The 16,492-nt window shown below is 39.3% G+C and overlaps 1 long non-coding RNA gene across 1 annotated transcript; it reads right to left on the bottom strand.

Moving 5' to 3' along the window:
- Positions 1–265: 265 nt before the first annotated feature.
- On the bottom strand, positions 266–3,783 carry LOC109201809 (uncharacterized). The gene is made up of 4 exons (XR_002061738.2): positions 3,508–3,783; positions 1,725–1,777; positions 935–1,077; positions 266–745 (listed from the first exon to the last, which is right to left on the bottom strand). It is a non-coding gene; the product is annotated as an uncharacterized LOC109201809 (long non-coding RNA).
- Between the last annotated feature and the right edge of the window lie 12,709 nt (positions 3,784–16,492).

Below are 16,492 nucleotides of genomic sequence, written 5' to 3' on the forward strand. Positions count from 1 at the left end.
CAGCAGCAGTTGCTTCTCTATGATCTTGCATTGTGTTAATACACACCTGAATCCTCCAGACCAGCAAACACCCAAAACGTCTATTTTCATAGAGGTGCTCACACTTGCTGATGATCAATTTATCAAATGCATTTGATTAGAAGCAACTGGCTTCTACTTACCTTCTTACATGTAACTCCACTTAGTTATTAAAACACTGCTTGTGCATTTTGGCTTAACTTTTATTAAATAAATAATGACACAATGTAATATACCACCTTGGTTACCTCAGCTTGTATTTACATGACCTTCTAAGGACTCTTTTATTCTTATAATATATCAAAAATTAAAATCAACAGAGGGTTTACTTTCTTTTTCCAATAACTGTAGCTGGCAGTCTAAAGACCATTTTAGCATGCTTTGCTGTCTGGTGACGAGAAAGGTTTAGTGTAGTCATGTATTGTAGTGATGTTCATTTTCTTAGCAAGCAAGCAAACAGAATATTTCCAAAAAATTCCAAAGTATTAATTAAAACAAAATTAAACTCCTGAGGGCTCTTGTGACTGGTGCTGCGGTTATTTATTTAGTTTGTTGCCATTTGGAATAATACGCAGGTCCACCATCTGGAACACTGGAGCGGTTTTGGCCCTCTGTCAGTCACTGAAGCTCACAGTATTGTGCAGGAGTCAGTTATTAGTCAAGACCATATGGGCTTCCCAACAAAACTAGAATACCCAGGCTTCACTGCGGTGTCGTGGCATCTGCTCTGCAAGACATTTTCAATAAGCTAACATTATGGGCTGAGCTTTGACAACCTGCAATCACGTTATCAGCTCTATAATATTTAACAGTCTCACTGTAACTGCTTCTCTCACACGGAATGAATTATCTAATGCATGTTTTTTTCTTTAGGATTTCTATTTTATACTTTATGAATCGTTCATCTTTTCCTCACCTGCCATTGGGTTTTGTCATCACACATCTCATCTCTGTGGCCTCCTTCCTCTCATCTCCCTCCATGTTTCCATGTGCTTGCTCAGCACGTTTCCACCTGCATCCATAATCCACTGTATGGTCTTACAGTCTGCTCGCTTTGTCCTAATTTCAGACAATCCTCTCTCAGCTAACAAGTCAAATTTTAATCATCCATTATCACTACTTAACCAAGCCGCCATGGCAGATTTACCCGTCGAAGGTCACTTTTTGTTCATGCTTTCTGTGTATTAAGCGTGGTCGCCCATAGAAAGTGATTTAAAATCGTTTATGCATTGTCTAAAAAATATCGGATGTGGTCTGTGAAATAGTTTTTTTTTAACCGGCCTGTGGGTGAAATGTTCTGTTTGGAAAATATATTTGGCTTGATCTCCTTCACTGTATACATTTCTTTAATCTTGTCTTTTTATCTGGCACCAGGGATTTCTTCATCTTAGGCAAATTATCAGTCAAGTGATGATGCTCATAAAACCTTGACAGGTACCGTGTGCTCTTCTGAGATTACATCGATTCACCAACGGTTCGAGTGAAAGCATGCAAAAGAGTAAATGCTTTAATATAGCCTGTGCTCAGTGTGGTTTACGATAATGGATGGAGTTCCCACAGAGCGTGAGCCGCCTCATCAGAGCAGTGTCACAAGGTGCTCCTTTATTCTCACACAGTCTAAAGATTCATGTTTGCTGTTAGGAAACGATGAGCACTCGATGTGTACATACAACTCAAAGCGTACAATTTTTAAGATAAGCACTTACCATAAATATGTACGCATTTTATAGTCAAGTCGAGCAACACCCCTCTCCTCATCCTGGTGGATGACATAAAGATACGATCAAAAGAAAGTTTCCACAAGAGTCTATCCTTATTCTACACCCGTGCCACTTCCATAGGTATTACTTAAGTGAGTAAGTAGCAGCCATGTGCTGCTAGCATACAAAAAAGAACCCAGACCCCCATTTCAGACTGTGCAGACCTCTGTTATGATGTTAAATATTACAGTAAAGTACAATTTTTAAAAATGACTGAACAAGTGTGGCTTGTTTGGAAGGGTTACCATGTGAAAGTCTCTTCTCTTTAAAACAACATGTCAGGTTGGGTTTGCTGAAAAAACACAAAAGACTTTTGGAACAATGTCCTTTGGAGAGACAGGACTAACACCTCATACCAACCGTAAAGCACGGTGGTGGACGGGTGATGATTTGGGCTTTTTGGCAGCCACAGGACCTGCGCACCTTACACTCAATGAGCCAACCATGAATTCCACTGTATACCATATTGTAGAGTTAATCGTGAGGCCTTCTGTCTGACAGGAAACGCATTGTGGAAATTGGCTCATGCAACAGAACAATGATCCCAACCAGACCAAGAAATCTACAACAGAATGGCTAAAAAAGAAAATAATAAAAGTGGTCCAATGACTCAGTCAGAGTTCAACCTTCAACCTTATTTAAATACTGTGGCAGGAATTTTAAAAAATTCTTCCATAATGATGTGACAGACTGATAAAGTCATACTGAAAGTGATTATTTCACGTAGGTTGCTATAAAGGTGGCTCTACAAGATACTGAATCGTGGTGTTTACTAAGGTTTTCACTGGACATTATTTACTATGTGACACTACAAATTGTTAGGATATTCTGCAATATTTATTTATACCACTACGGGCAATGCTGCAAATTATTAACCGCTTTAATGCAATATTGGATTTTTATAAATACATTTCTGCATCAGTGTAATGAACCACCTGGAGGTATTTAATTTCCTGGAATGGACAGAAAACCCCTTTTTCATGTTTTCTTAAGTTATTACATCTGATCATTTATTCATGTTCTTGAAAACTTCAACTATAATATCCAACGATACAAAGTTGTGAAGCACGAGGGGTCGCTGGTTCAGGAACTGATTTTCTTTCAATAATATTCTCAGTGTACCTTCGCTGCATTAATGTATCAACCCTATGGGTTCATGCACAGACCGGCAGTTTTAATCCTTCTTCTATTGACTTTTATTTTAAAATAAACTTCAATTGAAGATTAAAGTATGAAAGATACATTTTACTTCCAAACTTAAATAACTCTTCTGTTTTAAACTCTGTTCCTAATGTGGTTGTCACAATACTAGAAATTCAAACTCCATACCCCAGAAAATGCTAGATACTCAATACTAGTTTCTTTACCGTAGGTGAAAACTTTTTTTTTGTAAGATTTAAACAAGGCAATGTTTTTTTAGCCTTTATTTATAGCAAGACAGACCTGTTTCTGACAAACATATTAAATTTAAATTTAAATTTCTTAGCTTCAATTAGGTACTTTGAGAGAACCATAATACACCTGAGACACAAATATAAGACAAAAATGATTACTGCCTGCAGGCAGGAGTAATGACATCTGACGTTAGCTATGGCTGCTAACTGCTACAGTACCCTAATAATAGCAGAGCGCTAATGTGGCTATCAGGTGACTGCTAACACTTAGCCAGGTTAACGTTTATGATAACTGTTCAGTACTTCAGTGTTGTTAAAACGGGAGCTTTACTGACCTCTCAAAATTCCTCATGAAGTGTTGTTCAGCATTGTGAAGGTCAGCTACTGCCAGTGAGAGGAGGGGGCAGCGCGCCTGCCTGTCTGCAGCATCATTGTGTCAGCTGGAGGAGTCGAGGACAGCTGCTGGTGCTTGCTCTGCTAGTCATTTTTTTAGCAACAATTAGGTGCTGAGTATTGATTTTGGTTTGGTAGTTTGTTTTTTGACAGTCCTAGTCCTACATATAATTTAACCAAACCATAGATGTTCTTTCACTGAAAGTCACTTAACATTATATAAAGAAAACAGAATGGGACTCTAGCACTGGTTGTACTTCTCTCAAGGCACTATATATATGATAATCATGCCTCTTCTTATTTATTTTTTCTTGTACTTCTATATCAAAGGTATAAAAATATCTAGCATAGGGGGCAAAAATATTTAAAAGGTAGTGTAACTACAGCAGGTTGCTGTCCCACATCCCCCAGACGCCTGACCTAGCGCTCTGACTGTCTGCCCCCTGTCCTGACCTGGTGAATATAGGACAGTGTCTGGTATTCATCTGTTCATTTAATTCAACTTTAATTTATTATAGTTGATCTCCTATAATGTGATTGATAATTCATATTTGGTGGATGTCACAGGACGTAGAACAGCACGTCGAGGTCAGTGGAAATAGATCAGGTGGATGCATATGCCATCTGTGATCAGAGTCAATGCTGTAAAAATATCATACTGTATTTTTAACAAATGTTTGTATAGTTCAGGTTACAGACGTAAAGAAAAAGATAAGCCAAACTTATAGCATAGTAATAAATATTATTTCAATTTTCTACAGTATAAATATCATAATAGTCACATTTTCTGGAAATCTTACCATAACAACCTGACACCAGAACAATTTCGGAATAATACATTGGAATTATATTTTATTAGATACTTTTTGGCACCACTCAGTACACTGAAATGGAAAATGTATAGTATAATCCGGATTAATCTGGCACATTTTGTAGCAGTAGCTGAAGCCGCTAATCTCAGTTTGATCAATGAATCACACCTTCATTTAAAAATGCAGTAGGTGTTGGTGAGTGGGTGTGCCTGAGGATAAACGGGTCTTTATTGAAGCTGAAAACCAACGGCAGCCTTTGCAGTCCTTGAAAAACGCAGGTTAAGCGGTGAGGTCCTCTCAAATGCTGGTTCAGTTCTGTCTCTTATTCTTTAAGGACATTCACAAGGCTGCCTACCTATTCAGAAATGGAAAGCCCACATGGATTAAAACATCAAAGCGCACTCGGTGCTCTGTTGAACTGCACAAAGTTGCTGTGTTTCCTCGCTGTCGATACGTGTCTGGAATGCATTATGAGCGAGGGCGAGCTGGATTGTGGAAATAAAAATGAAATAAAAACACCAGAGCCGTTTTCATTCTGTGTTCTTTGTAAATCTTGGGGTGGTAAGAATCAGATAAATTAATAATGCCATAAGTTTTGGCTTGCTTTCTCCTCCTCTACTTCACCACCTCTTTCCTCGGGCTGCTTCTGCCCCTTGTGTGTATTTTTGAAAATTGCCTTCATTGCTGCAGACCGCTTCAATAATTCACATGAAAGTTTTAAAGCACAGTAGATGATCTCGAGAACATTAAGTCTGAGCAAAAGTGAAAAATAAATAAATAAATGATTGAAAGTTTCCCATATTTTCTTCTTTCATGTTTCCTCATTTTGCACTACTGCGGGAAAGTCTTATGCTGAGTGGAAAAAGACAAACAGCCACAGTGTGAACATATTAGGCAGAAAATCCTTATTTTTGCTGTGAAAATGAAATTAAAGAAAATAATGTGACATTGTGGTTTGTGGCTTCTATCACATAACTGGAGAAGTATTTATAGTATGGTTTTGTTACACTTTAGCTTTGTGGAAAAGTGAAAATTCATATAATCAACCCAAATTATTTTCTTTAGGGAAAAAAAGTTACCCATATTCTCTGTGTGAAACTAGTTGGCAGCTTCCTGAGAGCATAACCTCTGTGAAATTCTTTAAGGAGAAAGAACTTTTTTAAATGTACCTTTTGTTCAGCTACTCTGATTCAAAATTCTGGACAGAGTTTGGTGCAATAAAGACACTGAGTTTTTTTATTGTGCAAGAGTGCTGCATAAATGAATATGTCAGTGTAGACAAGGACAGGAGTTTGTTCTTTGGCATTCAAACTTCAACTGCTGTACAAGATTAAAAAGAAAAGAAGGGAAAAAAGTTTAAAACATTTATGCACTTCATTTAGATATTTTAATATTCCAGGTTCATCTCAAGATTATGGTCAAATATAAGGATTTTTAAAAACATATATTTAAAAAAAATAACTAAATATTAGTATATACTAGCAGTGGGGATGTGGTTCTGCTCACCTGAATTGAAGGATTTTAAGGGTCCCCTCAGTTCCACTGAGACGAATGAAGTGGATGAATCATCTGCTATTGGGAGTGAGGTCATGGGGTGTTAAATAACTCCTTGGTGTCTGGGTCCCTGTGGTGGATGATATTCACTCTGAGTTTCTCATGTCTCTGGCTCTGTTTTAGAGAATCTTAGTTGATATGCTTCTGGAAGTTGGGGACAGTGACCCTAAATTAGCAGACTGGGGAGGTGGTTCCCCTCTCCAAGAAGGTGGAGTATTTACGAAATACAGAGGTATCAAACTTCTCAGCTTCCCGGGGAAGGTCTATGCTAGAGTGCTAAAAAGGAAGAGTCTGTTGATCAGTCAAACGTCACATTCAGGAGGGGCAATGTGGTTCTTGTCCCGACCAGTTCTTTATCCTCTTGAGGATATTAGTGGAAGAGTGGGAGTTTTGCCCAAACAGTCTGCATGTGTTTTGTGGATTTGTACATTCAACTGCATCCCTCAGAGGGTACTTTGGGAGTGCCTTGGGAGCATGAGGTATCAAGCCCCTTGTTCACTTGTGAGACATTGGTCCAAAATGCCAGCAACAAGTCAGACTCTTGCTCAGTTGGTGTTGGACTGTCCTTTCTCACTGGCTGTGTTCCTAATTATTATGGCCAGAATTTCTAGGCAAAGGTGAGGGGTTGAGGGTTCAGTGGTTTCAGGATCTCGTCTCTGTTCTTAGTGAATGATGTGGTTTTGTTGGTTTCATCAAGCCTTGAACTCCAGCTTGCACAGTGGTAGTTTGTGGCTGAGTGTGACGCAGATGAGAATTATCATCTCAAAGTCTGAGGCCATGTTTCCCATTCAGGAAAAAGGTGGAGTGTCCACTCCAGGTTGTGAAATAGTATCTCAGGGTCTTGTTCACGAGTGAGGGGAGATTGAAGCGAGAGTTTGACAGAGAGATTGGTGCAGCATCAGCAGTGATTCAGATGCTGTACCGATCTGTTGTGGTGAGAGCAGAGCTGAGCATGAAACCAACGCTGTCCAGTCTACATTCACTCTCACCTCTGTCCATAAGATCACAGATACATGAAGTGGCAGAAATGAGCTTGGAGCTTGGAAGGGTCGCTGGGCTCAGGTTTAAAGATAGGATAAGGAACCTAGGAGGATGCCTCAGGGCAACTCCAGGACACTCTGGAAAGATTACATCTCTCGGTTGGCTTGGAACACCGGGTTTCCCATCCTCATGGGATCTGGGAAGAGCTGGAGGTGGCCGAGGGCAGAGATGTCTGGTTGTCTCTGCTCCGCATGCTATCCGGCCCCGGATAACAGGCAGAAGATAAATGGATGGATGAATGGATTCACATTTAACATTTTCAGAAGTGTGATTATTTCTAATTAGCTTAGCACAAATACTGTTAACAGGAGGAAGCTGTCATGGTGAGATATAACTCACTGGGCAGTCCATAATGAAAATGCTTTTTCTGATTTACACTAAAAGATCTGGACAACTGTTGTTAGTCGTTAGAGGAAAGATCATATTTCACTGTCAAAAGGATACAGCATAAACCCCTGGGAACAAGAATGTTTGGATCAAATTTCATGGCACTCTAATAAGGGAAATTCAAAGTAGCCAACAAATCAACCTTGTCATCCCTCATTGTGTAACATACTGGTCTTATCAGTTATAACAACAGTCTATACACTTATTTTTAACTAGAGAAAATAATATAATTTGCTGGTGCTTTCATACAGTCCTGCCGCTCCTTTAATCATCCACACAGATAAGGATTAATAAAACACAGTATTAGCATAGCAACCTAAGTAACAGAATGTGCTTTTCGGCCAAACCCTTGCTGTGAAGAGTCAGAGTATCAATAACCGCTGAGAAGGAGCAGGACATGAATGTTTTCCTCAGCTCACAGCATTTCAGGTGCACCAGACGTTTAGCTTCTTCTCATTTCTTTTGGGAGCGATATTCATCTATCACTCATACATGTGGAAATAAATGGACCTGGATTACAGTCTATCTTCATGGATGAAATTGCTCCTACATTTGGTCCGTGTGTGCCGCGTGTCAGGATAATACTTCTCATATATTCCTACTGTGTACTAACTCTGCCTGCTGTCAAATTGACAAAAAGTGCCTCTGCTCACACTGCTGCTGATGGTGCAGATGAGAGCCTCGGGTTTTATTTCCTGGAGAGAGAAGGAGGGGAGGAGAGGGATGGAGAAATGGAAATGGGCATAAACATGAAAATATAAATAAACTGCAACCTCTGGGGTTCCACCACCCACCATCTCCTCCCCTCTGCATCTGCTTACACCTCCAGTGAACTTTGTTATTTATACTGTTACTATTAATATCAGGTTGTACCTCTGGCCTGACCCTGTTCCTCCAGTCCCTCTAAATGCAGCTGGCAGCTGTTAAGGTCAGGGATGTTGGTCCTTTTGTTAAATCAGCTGCCTTTGCTGCTCTACCCCCTCTTTGTGCCTTTATCTCCACATCCTTGCTGCCTAAGGGATACTCTAATTAAGGATCACTCTCTCTGCATGTCAAACATGAAGGAGAATGCCATTAGAGAGAATAACGTGTAATTGTCTTTGTAATGAGCTACAAGACTGCTGGACTATAAACAACTTGATAGGTTTCTTTTCATTTTACTGTTAAGTGTTTGATACTGTAAAGCATCACAGTAGCATCCTTGATGCCAAGGAACACCTCCTCTCCTTCACAGAGCTGTCTCTTACTTTATGCCTTCACTTCACTCTGCACTGTGCAGAGCTGCACAATCAAATTTGCATGCACTTGTTTAGCCAGTCAGAACAAGCAGCCTCATTTTTCCCCTGGTGCCCATATGCCTACAAGCCTATGGAGTCAGTTGGAAGATCCATCTGTGCTGGGAGGTTAGTTACAATGCACACCTTTCAGTATTTGGTGTAATGGGTATCTGTGCATGAAGGACCGCTGCTCTGTACATCCTAGAAGTGTATTGCTTCCCTCCCTTAACAGCAGGAGGTTGCCATGAAAGCCTCAGGTTTCCTCCATTTGTGGACGTGACGTGCAAAACTTCATGCATCACAGACTGCACTAGGTGGTGTAAAAATCTTCTGCAGAAATATATCGTGCAGCAAAGAAGGAAAAGGGGTATAAAGCCATAGCTGCCAATAAGCACTGTCATGTCGTTTTTCAGGATATGTTATGCTTGTAATAAAAATCAACTGCAGTAAAAACTTTGCAAAAACACAGTAAATTTTTGAGTATATCCTGTAATGTTAATCACTGCTGTCATTAATGTCCTCAGAAAAAGTCCGGTCCCTGTCTTGAAATTAAATATATGTTTTTGTTTAAGGTTATGATTTAAGGCAGTATTGTGCACTTCTGTATGTTCATTATTGCTATTATGTACATGATACATCTGTTGGTCCTTAGAGGTCAAATGCACTACAACTTACAAAAACACCAGCAAATATAAAAATGTTGCAAAAACACTCAAAACACAACAGAAGTGTTTTTGCGGAGACAATAGGTTTATGGCACTTCCACAGCTGTTACATTAAATTACTGTTTCCCCAAAAAACTTCAGTTGTCTTTTGTAAGATTTTGTTTGGGGGGTTTTTGTACTTCCATTGTGTTTTATTCAACTTCTATTTTTTCTTTTTCTTCTGTTTTTTTTTCTATTTCTGTTTACTTAAGCTGAAGTGCATTTGACCTCTCAAGGCCACCATACAAACACCTGTAAACTGAGTCGGCTGTGCAGTGATGTACATATATGATGTTACACTGATGTAATTTTAGTCTGGATTAAAGTTTGCAAAATACAAAACTGGTTGAGCAAAATTCTTCACAGATATATCTCTTGCATATGCAGATTTCCATTTTGGCGGTGAGGAGTTTAAACCATCTTATAATGAGAGTGTCAGCGATCAAACTGAATGTTAGAATATGGGATGACTGATACTGTCCCAAAGTGGTTTGGTGAAACTAAGTGGTCATAAATTTTGGATCCCAAGCATTAAACGCTTCAAATAATTGTTTTTTTACAGCATAAACTTTCTCAAAACTTTTTGAGTTGCTAAGAAAACTCCAGAAAAGTTTACATTTTATCCATGAACAGAATTAAAACAACCAACTTGTCACTCCATCTTTTAGGGGCCCTCTGAGGGTGCCAGAGGTATTAAACAGATGCCAAATTCTCCTTTGCTCCAGGCCAGCTCTGTCCCGAGCACTCACACATGCAGCTGTGATATAACTCCACTGCTGTTAACTCTGTTGTGACTTATTCTTGTTGTAGTTCATTCAAACACATTTAAAATATTTTTTATTGAAATATTGTTCAATTCTCCTTTGCATTCCTCTCAAATTTACATTTTTAATTCAGCATAAGATGAGATTAAATGTTTTGTTTTATGAAGAGTTGGCTGTTTGTCCAAATCTACATTTTTTCCACACCTCACAGCAGAAAAGCTTTTTACTTTGACAGCTTCCTTTAGGACTATAATGGAATTTGTTTTCTTTCTATTCTTGATACTTTAACCGAAGGAAAAGTGTCTTTTTTGAGGGCCTTTTCTTTCTTTTCTACAAAACGAGGTTGCTGCCAGTGCAGTAATTATGATCCTACTGATATTAAAGATATTACTGAACTGCTTCTACATTTCTTCCCCTTCTTATTTTCTGTTTTATCTGTTTTGCTTAATCTTGCAAATCAAATATAACAAATGACTTTGAAGCAGAGACCCCTCTGTTATAAATCATGTGAACACTCTTCATTAAAACATAATTAGTTTTCCTCAAGAAAGGCTTGTATAGTACACGCTAGTAAAAAAAGAAAGGGAGAAATGTCTAGTATACTTGGGTTGTAATCAAAGAAAGTTAAAACACCTCAAGTTTAATTATTGTTTTGAATCCTGCCCACTAAGGCCATAAAAGCTGCAGGATAAGAGAACCTTATACTGTCTTTGCACACGATAAGCAGTAAAGTCTCCTTAATGAATTCTGCTGCTGTATCTGCACTTGATAGGGTGTTGCATTCAAGGTCACTGGATCACTGTGAAAAGAAGGAACTCTGATTTCAATTTTTTCTTTATTCTTCTTCTTCTTTTTCTCTTTTTGTGGTCCCCTATTCACAAATTCATTCCTGACGTAAAGGAAAAAATTCATTTAGAAGTGGTACGTGACACATTCTCATCATTTTGTTCTATTGCCTTAATAACAGGGATAAAATCATGATTAAATTTTTAAAAATCACACACAAGAAACACACATGCAGTAAATGAGGTGGCTTTTCACGATGCGGCAGCTGTGAAATGTACAGTTGTGCCCATGTGATCGTGCTACAGCAAAGGCAATTGTCCTGTGAATATACAGCTAAGCGGGTATCGTGAGCCTGCCTCCTGTGCGCTCTACTTCAGGCCGGTCCCTTACTTTACCCAAATGGATTATTTCCAGTAGTGTATCTGCAGCAGACTCTTTCTGTCTGCTACATGTAAGAAAGATCAATATCCCAATCTGAGTCTCCCAGCGGTGTCCAGAATTAATGTGTGAACACAGCTCAGCTCTGTAAAACCCAGTGACAGAAAAAAACTATAAAAGGCACCAACTGATCAAAGAATTAGAAGCTTGAAAAAACAAACAAATATCTTATATTGCTTGATAAAATAGTAAGCTATTTATCCTACAGCACTCCACTGTAAAGCTTGGTGACGACCACAGGACTACCACAGGCTACTAAAACAGGGTATGTGGAAATATAAAAGCTTGTCATAATGGGAGAGCGCTGAAAATCCATTATCCTCCCACAATAAGCAGGAATAATTTATGATAACAGTTTCTGCTATATGTGAATTTTTACTGATGGGGTTCAGTGCAGGGTCAGCAGTGGTCCAGCTGCCCTGGACTTGGAGTGAGCCAAGGGACAAACTTTAAAAGAAAAGTTAGATGTTATCATATTATCATTGTTATATTATATTATTATAATATTTAGATGTTAACACTTACCATCAAATTCTGACCCAACTATCTGAAGGATCCAACAGAAACTGATACTCAGACCAAAGTTGCAGCTTCAGTTTCCTGTTCTTAGCTAATAGCAGTGGCACCCAGTGTGGTCTTCTGCTGCTGTAGCCTGTCAGCTTCAAGGTTTGATGTGCTCTGTGTCAGAGATGCTCTTGTGCATACCTTGATTATAACAAGTTATCTGTGGCAAGGATGACACATGACGGGTCCAGGGGTTTGATTTGAGAGCCAACTTTATTCACACAGTGCGACTGCAGCTCTCAGCTGCCAGCCGCACAGACTCCTTGCCACCACATACAACAACACAACCCTGAATCCCCATGTCTTTCACTCGGCGTGATTGCGGATGCCATGCAGGTGCGTCCGCATGGCACCACAGACCACACCCCACCACATTATCGTTGCCTTCTTCTTCTTCCACAGAGTATTTTTTGTCCTGCCTTCCTCCCTCACCCCCAACCGGTTTTGGCAGATGGCCGCCCCTCCCTGAGCTTGGTTCTGCTGGAAGTTTCCTTCTATTAAAAGGGAGTTTTTTATTCCCACTGTCGCCAGGTGCTCATTCATAGGGGGTCGTCTGATTATTGTGGTTTGCTCTGTATTATTGTAGGGTCTTTAACTTACAATATAAAGTGCCTTGAAGTGACTGTTGTTATGATTTGGCAAATTGAATTGAATTGAATTGAACTGAATTGAATTGAATACTCATGATATGAAAGCAGTCTGGCCATTCTCTGACAGTAACAAGTTGTTCATGTTCATGCAGAGAACTGCTGCTCACTGGATATTATCTCTTTTTCATTGTAAAAACTAGAGACTATTTTGTCGGAAAATCCCAGTAGCCACATTCAAAGTCACTTAAATCACCTTACTGTCCCATTCTTATGCTCAGCTCCAATTTTGGCAGGTCATTTTGACCACGTCTATATGTCTAAAAGCACTGAGTTGCATGCCATGTGATTGGCTGATAACAGTGGCGGAGCTACAGGTGGGTGAGGAGGGGGCAAATTCCCCATTCTGTAAAGCCCCCCCCCAAAAAAAATTTTTTTTTACCAAAAGCCTATTGTAGCCTTTGTTTTCTTTGCAGAGATATTACCTATATATATGGGATTTTCCACCACTTGCTGATAACAAGCAGTTGAAAAGGTGCAACAAATGTAGCAGCTTACGAGTGTAACTGCTTCATTATAAAGATTTTCATGTATACACAATAAAACATACAGCCAATAATTCAGTTCAATTGAAGTTCAATTCATCCAGATGCTTTGTAACATAACGTAGAGATTCTTCAACACTGGATTGGATTGAATTGGTAAGAAGAATTTTCCACACGCACGGGGGAGAAGTGCTGGAAGAGGTGTCTGGGAAATGAGCAGCAAAGGATGGATCAATTTTCTTTTTTCAATGGAAAAGTTGAGACATTAGGAAACATTACAACATCACTGACATAGATGTACAGTAGCTGGCACAGCAGAGTATTTATCCCCTCTACCGCAGACCTGAAGGTGATCCAAACGCGCTCTAGATTAGAGCGAGTCGGCCTGCATGGAGATGCGGCGCATTACGCTCAGTTTGTCTGAGACTGACAGCTTTCAAATCTGCTCCCGTCTGCTGAACTCTGCTGTCGGGTCACATTCCAACATGCAACAGGGATAACCTATTTACAGATTAATCCTTTTCTCATAAAACACATTTTTGTGTCACCCAGAATCCGAACCATTTGGGAGGTTTGGGCTGTCTGTGCCATCCGTGCATAGCCGAGAGATGATATTGCACTTAACATGGTTTCGCAGTGACGCGTCCCTCAGCTGACATCCCGCCTGAATTACTTCACATGATTAAATTTTACCACAGCCTATCTTCTCTCCTCACTTGACCTGCTAAATAAAACAGCTGAGAGCTCAATCCATTAATGTCACTCAGGTACAGAAATATCTTGTGACAGTTCCGCAAAATAGGCTTTGAAAATGTAATTGTTATTGAGGCACACCATTACCTTATATGCTTTTGGTTTACAGCCACAATTTGTCTGATTGACCAAATGAGAAAGCATTTTTGGTTTTTTTACTGAATTTGTTTTTCTTCATTTAAAGCCATAATTTATTCAGCCATTTCGCCCCACTAAGAGCTGTTTACCCTCAAATAGTTTCATTAGTGTCAGTGGAGAGCTTCAGTGTGAAAACGGTGTTCATGTGGAGTTCACAAAATCACAGTTTGGGGGTAAAAATGTGATCGTTTGTAATTTTTGAGCCAAATTAAACTCCAGTAAATATTACTCACGGAGTAATGAGGATTCTCATTTGTTTTTCTGCATTTAGAAACTAATTCAGCAGCAGCTAATCGTTCTTTGTCTCATACATCAGAGGGCCTCTGAGCAACTGTTTGCTTTTTTTTAATAACAAATAGATCTATAAGTGAAAATTGGAGGGAAGCAGCCTACCAGGATTCCTAGTGACGGATACGTTTTGACAGTGTTATTGAGGGATATATTGTTTTCTGTTTTCTGGGACATTGGAGAATTTCATCTGGCAAGTATTGTGAGAGAATGATTAAAGGGAAGATACCACTGAGAATTGCAGCAGTACACAATTTATGAATGCACCCAGAGGAAGACTGAGGGGGCGTCTAAGGAGATTTAGAGGTCATGTGATGCACTCTTAATTGTTTTTTTTTCTTTTTCTGATTGAAGTCAAACTTCTCTTTATCCACTCCCTGCTTTGAAACTTGGATGTAAATAAATTCACTCACGTAAATTATTTAATGCTTAATAACCATGTACCAGCTTTACGTAGGCAGCTGGCAGAAGCAGTTGACATGACTACAACATCAAACAAATCTGAATGTCATCCTTTTTCCCCGAAGTGCTCCCCTCACATGGGCATCCAGTGAAATGTAGGACAGTGCAGCTAAAGTGGTTTCCTCTGCTCGGCTTAAAGTAGCACCAGTGATTCAGAGAAATTACCTGTTGCACCCAAATAACATCATACAGGTTGGTCTCTAACCTTTTAAACAATTACACACAGTGGACTTTAAATCACACAGATAAGACCCGATCGATGTGCAGACTTTCAGCTTTAATTCAAAATATCAAACTGAAACAAATCAGTGTTAATGTTAATTTACAAAAAATTGCATTAACTGTTTTAAAATTACAGACATTTTTATACATTATCCATTATTTTCAGCCTGAGAAGTAACTGGCAACTGGCTGAAAATAATCAAGTGAGGCCTGTTTCCTCATTAGGTCTTTGTAAATTAAGAAGATAAAAGATCTGGAGTTGAATCCAAGTGTTGAACTTCTATTTCGTAGCGTTTCACTGCAATTTAAAAAGTGATGCCCAAAAAGAGAATCACACAAGAGAAGGAGACCATCATTAGACTGGAGAACCAAAATAAACCCATCAGAGAGGTAGAAAACGGTTGGCCTTTAGAAGTGGTCAGATCAAGAATTTCAAACATTTAAATTCTTTCCTTGGTTAGATGTTTTCACTTAAAAACATCTAAAAGAACCCACTTCTAAAAACGTTCTCTGATAAAAAATAAAACAAAAGGAACTGAAGAGAAACGTATGGAGAAGGAAACAGCTCATCAGTGTTATTTGGCCTTGGCATGAATGGCTGCCACAGGATGGACGACTAGTGTTTGGTGATGATGCGACTGCTGACAAAAGCAGCAGCATGAACTGTGACGTGTACGCCGCTGCACTCTCTGCTCAGATTCAGCCAAATGCAGTAAAACTGAATGTAACTGGATCGGCAGAGTTCACAGTGCGAATGGATAATGACCCAAAGCAAACTGCAAAAGCAAACCAAGGTTTCAAAAGGCAATGAAATTGGGATATTCTTCAACTGCCAAGTCAGTTATGGGATCTTTACCCAGCAGTGCATGCTTTTCAGGTATTAAATACAAAACTTGTGTCAGAGAGACCCACAAAAACAAGCAGCAGCTGAAGGTTGTTTCACAGGGGGTCGCCACAGCAGGTAGCTCTGCATGTTGGTTTTAGCAGATTTTCATGCTGGAGACCCTTCCTGTCACAACCCCAGTTAAGATACTGAAGTTAACTACACACTGAGATTAATGCAAACTATTTTATTGGTATCTTTTGGTACAGTGTTGTCTACATTATAGCAGCTCCTCGACTATTTTCTTACTCTCAGTCTTTAAGCAGTGGTGCTATTTGATATTTTGTTACTAATATTACTAAACATTACTGTTATGTAACTTCTCAATAATGAGTCCAAAATATCCAAATTAGAGGCTGCTACAAACTAGTTCTGGTAATGAAAAGTGGAAGGATTTATTTCAAGTACACTGATGCTTGCAGTCCTTTTCTCTCTAGTCTCAGTGAGGCTCTTTAATGACAATAAAGGGAAATTCAATATGGGGGTTACACTGCAGGTGAAGGCAATAGCCAATACTCTGCAAAAGTTACAGCCTCACTTTAAATTGTTCATCCTTTTAGCACTTTTATCTCATTATAATGATTCTCGTGTAGGTGTATCTTCCTTGTTTACTTGTAACAAATTCAACTTTTAACCTCGGGGTTATTCACAACACAATCTCAGCTGCAGCACCGTGTAATGTTAGTGTAGGCAGAGGCTCTTCACATGGTGTTATGTATGCT

Source organism: Oreochromis niloticus, linkage group LG4, assembly GCF_001858045.2.
Source record: "Oreochromis niloticus isolate F11D_XX linkage group LG4, O_niloticus_UMD_NMBU, whole genome shotgun sequence".
NCBI classification, from domain to species: domain Eukaryota; kingdom Metazoa; phylum Chordata; class Actinopteri; order Cichliformes; family Cichlidae; genus Oreochromis; species Oreochromis niloticus.